This window comes from Cyprinodon tularosa, unplaced genomic scaffold, assembly GCF_016077235.1.
Source record: "Cyprinodon tularosa strain WSP-4 unplaced genomic scaffold, ASM1607723v1 ctg55, whole genome shotgun sequence".
NCBI lineage: Eukaryota > Metazoa > Chordata > Actinopteri > Cyprinodontiformes > Cyprinodontidae > Cyprinodon > Cyprinodon tularosa.
This window is the reverse complement of record NW_024039285.1, coordinates 636,358-642,435: the sequence shown is the minus strand read 5'-3', so window position 1 is coordinate 642,435 and position 6,078 is coordinate 636,358.

Genomic DNA, 6,078 nt, shown 5'->3' with positions numbered 1-6,078 from the left:
TAAATTTTCTTTGCACATATTTCCACTAAGAAAGAACTGGAAAGTTTAAATGTTCTGGAGCAAAAAGTAGGAAAAATGTGTTCATTAAAAAGACGATGTGTCCCAGCTGAGTAATGCAAGTGGCAGATGTATTGAAGGCAACATCCCATCCGCTTAAGCTGGCCAACTTCAGTTCCAGCTTCATATTTAACCAGCTAGAACCCTGGGGATGTTTTTGTGAGGGTGTGCAAGAAAGCAAACAGTATTAATCTTTAAAAAGTTTTGAATCTCTTCTTGTCATAACAAAGGATTGAGCTTTTGTTGTGCGCAAAAGTCTGCAAAAAAATGATATTAAGTACAGATGTGAAGGCAGATGGTGGTGTAAACACAGTGCTGTGTCTTCTCTAAATGTTTTTAAAAATGAGCTCTAATGCAGAAAGGCTGTAGGTATTTGCCCAGTCGTTGGAAAAATAAGCTGAGATTCAGAGGCTGGATAACCTTCTCCATTACCCATCACACTGAACAGATCAGAGGCCATAATAATCTACTTCATTTTTTTTTTTCAAACAGTCACTCAATCCCAGATTCCAGAGAGGATTGGAAATAAATCAACAAACCGAGAGCCGTTCATGCTTCCTCCAAATGCATGTGATTGTAGGTAGCAGAATCCTTTTAGTTTTTCATTGCACATTAAGCATGTTAATCTTTGAGATTTTGTTGCTAAAATTGTTAACCATTCAAAGCCTGATACAGAAAACAATAAGTATATATTTGAAGCATTGTTGAATTTTAAAATGTTTTCAGTTATAGTTTTACCCAAGAAAAACAGCTTATAGATGGCATGCAGTGAAAAATCTGAGTAGGAGTCCTGATTTTGACTAATAAAATATATGCAAACACTTAAAGTTTCACACTTAAGAAACACATTTTTTAACACGATTTTCCAATCAACACTCAATGTTCTGTTTTTTTTTTAATGGCTATAAGAAGGCAAAGATATACATGGGTTTTAGTATTTCGCATTGCCATTTCGAAAGAAGGGCACTATCCTAAATCTGTTTCTTTGATCTTAGCCTTTGCATGATTGATCAAGTAATATTAAACATTTTGTTGTCAGTTAACTTGAATCTGATGGAGGCAGCTAAGGGTAACTGATGAGGTTTAACACACAGCTGTGTAGTTTTAGGTTGTTTGAAGACTTATTCTGGACCATCTGCCAAAGCCTCACAGCAGTGTTAAAAAAGTGTTGCAGAAGTGAAGACGAATAATGACAATAGACCACAGAGATTAGTTGAAGGTGATTTAGCCTTCTTAATTCGTGTTGTCATGGCCCACTCTTAATCCATGGTGAAAAGTCAGACTGACAGTCTTTTAGCTGCCTTAGATTTGAACCCTCAAGATACTTGATTTGGACTAGTTTTGTCTTCCCTCCACCAAGTCTAACTGAGAGGAAGTCAGTTTGTGAGCCAGTGAACGGATGGACTTTATCATTAGCCAGTTAAGTTAAATTAAAGGTATTGTGGTGGATGTTCTTTTTCCAGATAGATCATCAAAATAAGTGGTCCTCCTAACTGTCAATCATTCAGGTGATGTTTACGTGCTTGTCCCCATTTTCAGTAACCGGTGGTGAGTCTGACATTGTGGAAATATTGCAAATTTTCTTTTGGAAAGTAAGCTTGTGTGAGCAATGCAAACAGCAACTTTAAAAAAACAGCATGCAAGAGGATAAATTGTTTTGTCAACTTTTTTTAATTGTCATTACACTGTCAAAAGTACAGAGCAACTGATTAAACTCTGTGCTTTGGAGCCATTCCCTTGGTGAGCAGTAGGCTGCCATCTTGTGGCGCCCAGGGAGCAGTGTGTGGTTAAGGGTCTTGCTTAGGGACCCAGAGTGGCCGTCCATGGGAGTGTGTGGGACTTCAACTCAGAACCTCCTGGACAGTACGCAATGCTCTAACAACTAGGCCACCACTCCGGGCTTGTGTATGCTCACGAATGCATTTTATAGGAGTGGGTACAAGGTTGTGCATGTGCATTTTTTAAGTGGAAAAGTGTGTCTTTTCAAAAAACTTGCGGAAATCCTCCACTATACCTTTAATATGGGCTAAGTTAATAGAAATCTGTTCATATTCGCTGTAGCTGCAAAACAATGGCCATTTGCTAGCTGAAGTCTTACCGGAACAGTTTTATTTCAGAAATATCAAAAATAAAAAAATGCAAACAGATGTACTATTTAAAACTGAGAATGAAGATGTTAAACCTGTATTTAGAAAATGTACCAAAGTTAACCAATACAATGAAACATTTCCAAAAATATTACATTTGATCAATTTTCTATGTGATATAAATAAGCTTTTAACATGTTTTTAATGGTAAATGAAATATCAAGAGATAAAAAGATAACTAGTAAAAATTTAATTGTGACAAAAGGTTTGATACTTGAAATTACTTGGACTTTATGACTTATGAACGTCTATGGTTTTATGTTGCCAGATGGAGAAGAAAAATGTAATATTTATACAGTATAAATACTGATAAACCCATGAGTTAAACATGAAACATGTTTATTAAAGCAGATTAACTGTTTTACTTTCTTAACACTGATGTCACATCCTTGATATCCATTTTAATGCTGCACGGAGACTCCATGGTGTGATAAAACGATCCTCTTTGCTCACTGTTTATTAAGCAGATGAACAGCTCAGTCATGCTTTAAGTGAAAACGCTTTGATGTGCTCAAATAACCAGCAACTTGATCCCTCTGAAAATGCATAGGACATCCTTTAAGAAATGTTTTCTCTACTGCTGAGCTCACTGGACCTGGTCCTGTGCTAAGAACTGTAATTAGAACAAGGTGGGAGAAGTGAGCTTCATCAGGCTTCAGGCTCAGTCTGAGCCAAACCAACAGCTTAATTCCTCATCTCCAGTTGCTCTCCAAAGTTTGTTTTGTCATGGTGCGGCAATTATTTTAGCCCAATCTCGTGCTTCCACATTTAATCCTTACTAGTGATTGTACAAATATAATTTCCAGTGTTATCATGTTGTTAAATCAGTTTTGCTGATGAAAACTTCAAAGGTGTTGGCTATTTTAGAAGACATCGCTCGGTGGTGATGTAAGAATTTCCCTGGGATATTTAAGATAAACACATTAGGCCTGCAGGAATTCAAAACTTGTCTGAAGCTATAAAGCCTGGATTTTTGATTGGCACGAGGAGCAGAATGCCACTTTTTCGGTGAAAGCTGATGGCAGCTGATACCGATCCTTGATTTCCAGGCTCACATGCAGTGTAAATTATGGGATAACAGGGTGCAGCCCATTGCAGACTCTGTTTATTCAATCTATTTCTTCACACAAGTTCCCATTGCCTTCTTCCTCCTCTCCGTCTTTGTGTGTGGCGGCCCTCTGATCCTGCTGACCCTCCCCATGTGTTTTCACTTTCGGCTCTGATCTCAACTCGGCGACCAGTGGGGAACCAAATACAAATTGAACAGTAACCATTCACAGACCCCTCTGCTTCATACCGCTGCTTTGTCTTCTCCTAAGAGGGCATCCTGACAATACAAGGGCCTGTGTTGGTCACGGGCATTGAGTTGCCTCACAGCCATCAGATTTGGTCGCAGACATCTAACGCAGTGTTGTTTATTGTGGATCAGAGAACATTTGAGATGTTTTTAAATCTGCACCACATTATTGTCCTAAAAGAATAAGTAGACCACAAAGCGAAGGCTCAAAGGAAAACGATTAAGCTTCCTGAGTGACGAGCTGAAGCCCAGAGAAAACAGAGGAGAAAGGAACAAATCACCACTGTTTGGGAGGGGAGTTTTTTATTATTCCAGTTAAGGTGAAGTTTTCATTAGACCCATAAGCTCTCCTGCCCCCCCTTTTGAAAGCAAGTCCTCACTTTTTTTCTGTGAAGCTGGCTGGACAGCAGCCGCTCACAAGTTGCAAGGTTTGTTTGTTCAGCTTTTATTGGGAGATGTGGATTGAAAAAGTTAAAAAGAGGCCTATTGTTGTTCTTAGGGTTCATATTTTCTCTGGAGCTGCTCCACGCGCCGTGTTTGTTCCCCTGACTGAAACTGAAAAAGGGCTAAACCCTGAAAGCAATAACTCACAGAAAGCGAAGACAAACTCACAGAAGACTCCACAGATAATCACCCAGATAAGATATAAAGTAAAAAGGTGAAAACTACAACCTGCTGGCTTTGATCAAAAAGAGCTGCAGAACTTTTCTCTTTTTTTTTTTGCACCCTTTAACTTTATGCTGAACATCTCCATATAAGAGATAGAAAACTGCTCACACAATTAATGACTGGAGCATTTTATTAGTTATATTTTTTCTTCTTTAAGTTCATAAGTCAATAAGGAACTAAAATTTCATTTCAACTGTTTTTGTTACCCTAGTCTATAACGATGAGATATCAAGGCCTTTTTGTCATGAGCTACGCTTCAAAAAGCCAAAGACAGAACATGACATTCAGGTAATGTTGATTTGTGCTAATTCTCTTTATTAGGCAAATGACTGTAAGACAATACTTATCTGAATTTGCCTGTACTTAAAATCATAAATTCTTATGTTATCCCATCCATCTCACAAAAAGCACCCAGTTGCTGTCTGTTGAAATAAATCAAAGCATTTTTATAGAGATTCAAAGTAAAGGCGAGGGAATTAACTTTAACATCTTTCTCTATAACAGTGACAGCTATTTTAAAATAAAATAAAAAATAAAAGAACCAAGAATATTTAGGTAGCTGTTAGATGCTAACCACAAAAATCTAGGCCCTGCATTACAGGTTCATTTTTCAGAATGTGGATAAATGGCATAGAAAGAAATTAAAAACACACAAAAAGAAGAGTAAAAACATTCTTGAGGACACCCTGTGAAATATAGAATATAACACCTCTGGAAAAATACCAAGTTTTAATCACATAACTTAGAAAGATAAACTTTAAACATCTGTAAAGGATTCAAGTACCCTTGAAAGAAGAAATGTAAATAAGGTTTGGCATTTAGAATGTACATACTACGGTATCTAAATAGTCTTTCATAAAATAAAGGTCTGTTTACAGTCCTTCAATAAGGTTATTTAAAGTCAAGCCATTTAATAATCTTTAGGTTAATATCTAAAATATATTTATTGATTAAACTTAAATCGGATCACTGAAATTAGATTCTCAAATTGAGTTTGAAATTCATCGACTCTAGTTTTAAAACACATAAAGAGAAAGGGTTTTTGGCATTAAAACAAACCTAAAAAACAACAATATATTAATTAAGCTGACTAAGCTGTTGTGTTACCATATTTGTCAAATTGTTTAATTTCTCAAAAATTCTTAACCTTTCCAAGAATTTCCTACATTATCAACTCAATTGTCTGCTGGTTGTATTGTTACGCTCTTAGTTTGGGAGGTAAAAACATTTAAAAAATAACTTTTGTAAAATGGATCAAACTATTTTGTGGGGGATTTAGGACACTGAACCAAAAACTTTATCATTAATAAAAATGAAGAATACATCATGATAGTCAAAGCAAGCTAACTAAGCTTCTGCATACAAAGTTTCATAAATTGCATTTCAATAATCTGACGTCTAAGAGTATTCTCCTTCTGAGGCTGTTTATGAGAGTTAAAACACACTCCATCACCTGTTTCACATTAAACTTTCACGCAAACCCTTGTATCTTGTAAACTCTGCTTCGTTTACTTAGCCTGGCTTTCATTGTGGCCATTTTGCATGGTTTACCTTTGTTTAGTTTATTAACCCATGGGGTTAGTTAACTTAAACATGCCAGCTAAATGCTTCAGCTTTGAGTTTGGAGGGCTTTTTTTTATCACAGTGACCCAAGGGGAGGAAGATGAAGGTTGGAAAGTATATGATAATTGTGAGATGATGAATGTTGACTGATATGTTCAGGATATTTGGGAATGTTTGTTTATAGTCAAGCAGTTGTTGGAGCTGAATTAGTTTTGGTACAAATTTTGATATAAAACTGCTTCTTAAAAGATAATAATTCATTTTATGAATATTTAAAGAATATTTAAATCTGTCAGATTTTTTATTTTAGACATTGAAGCCTTAAGTTTAAACACACACAAAGCT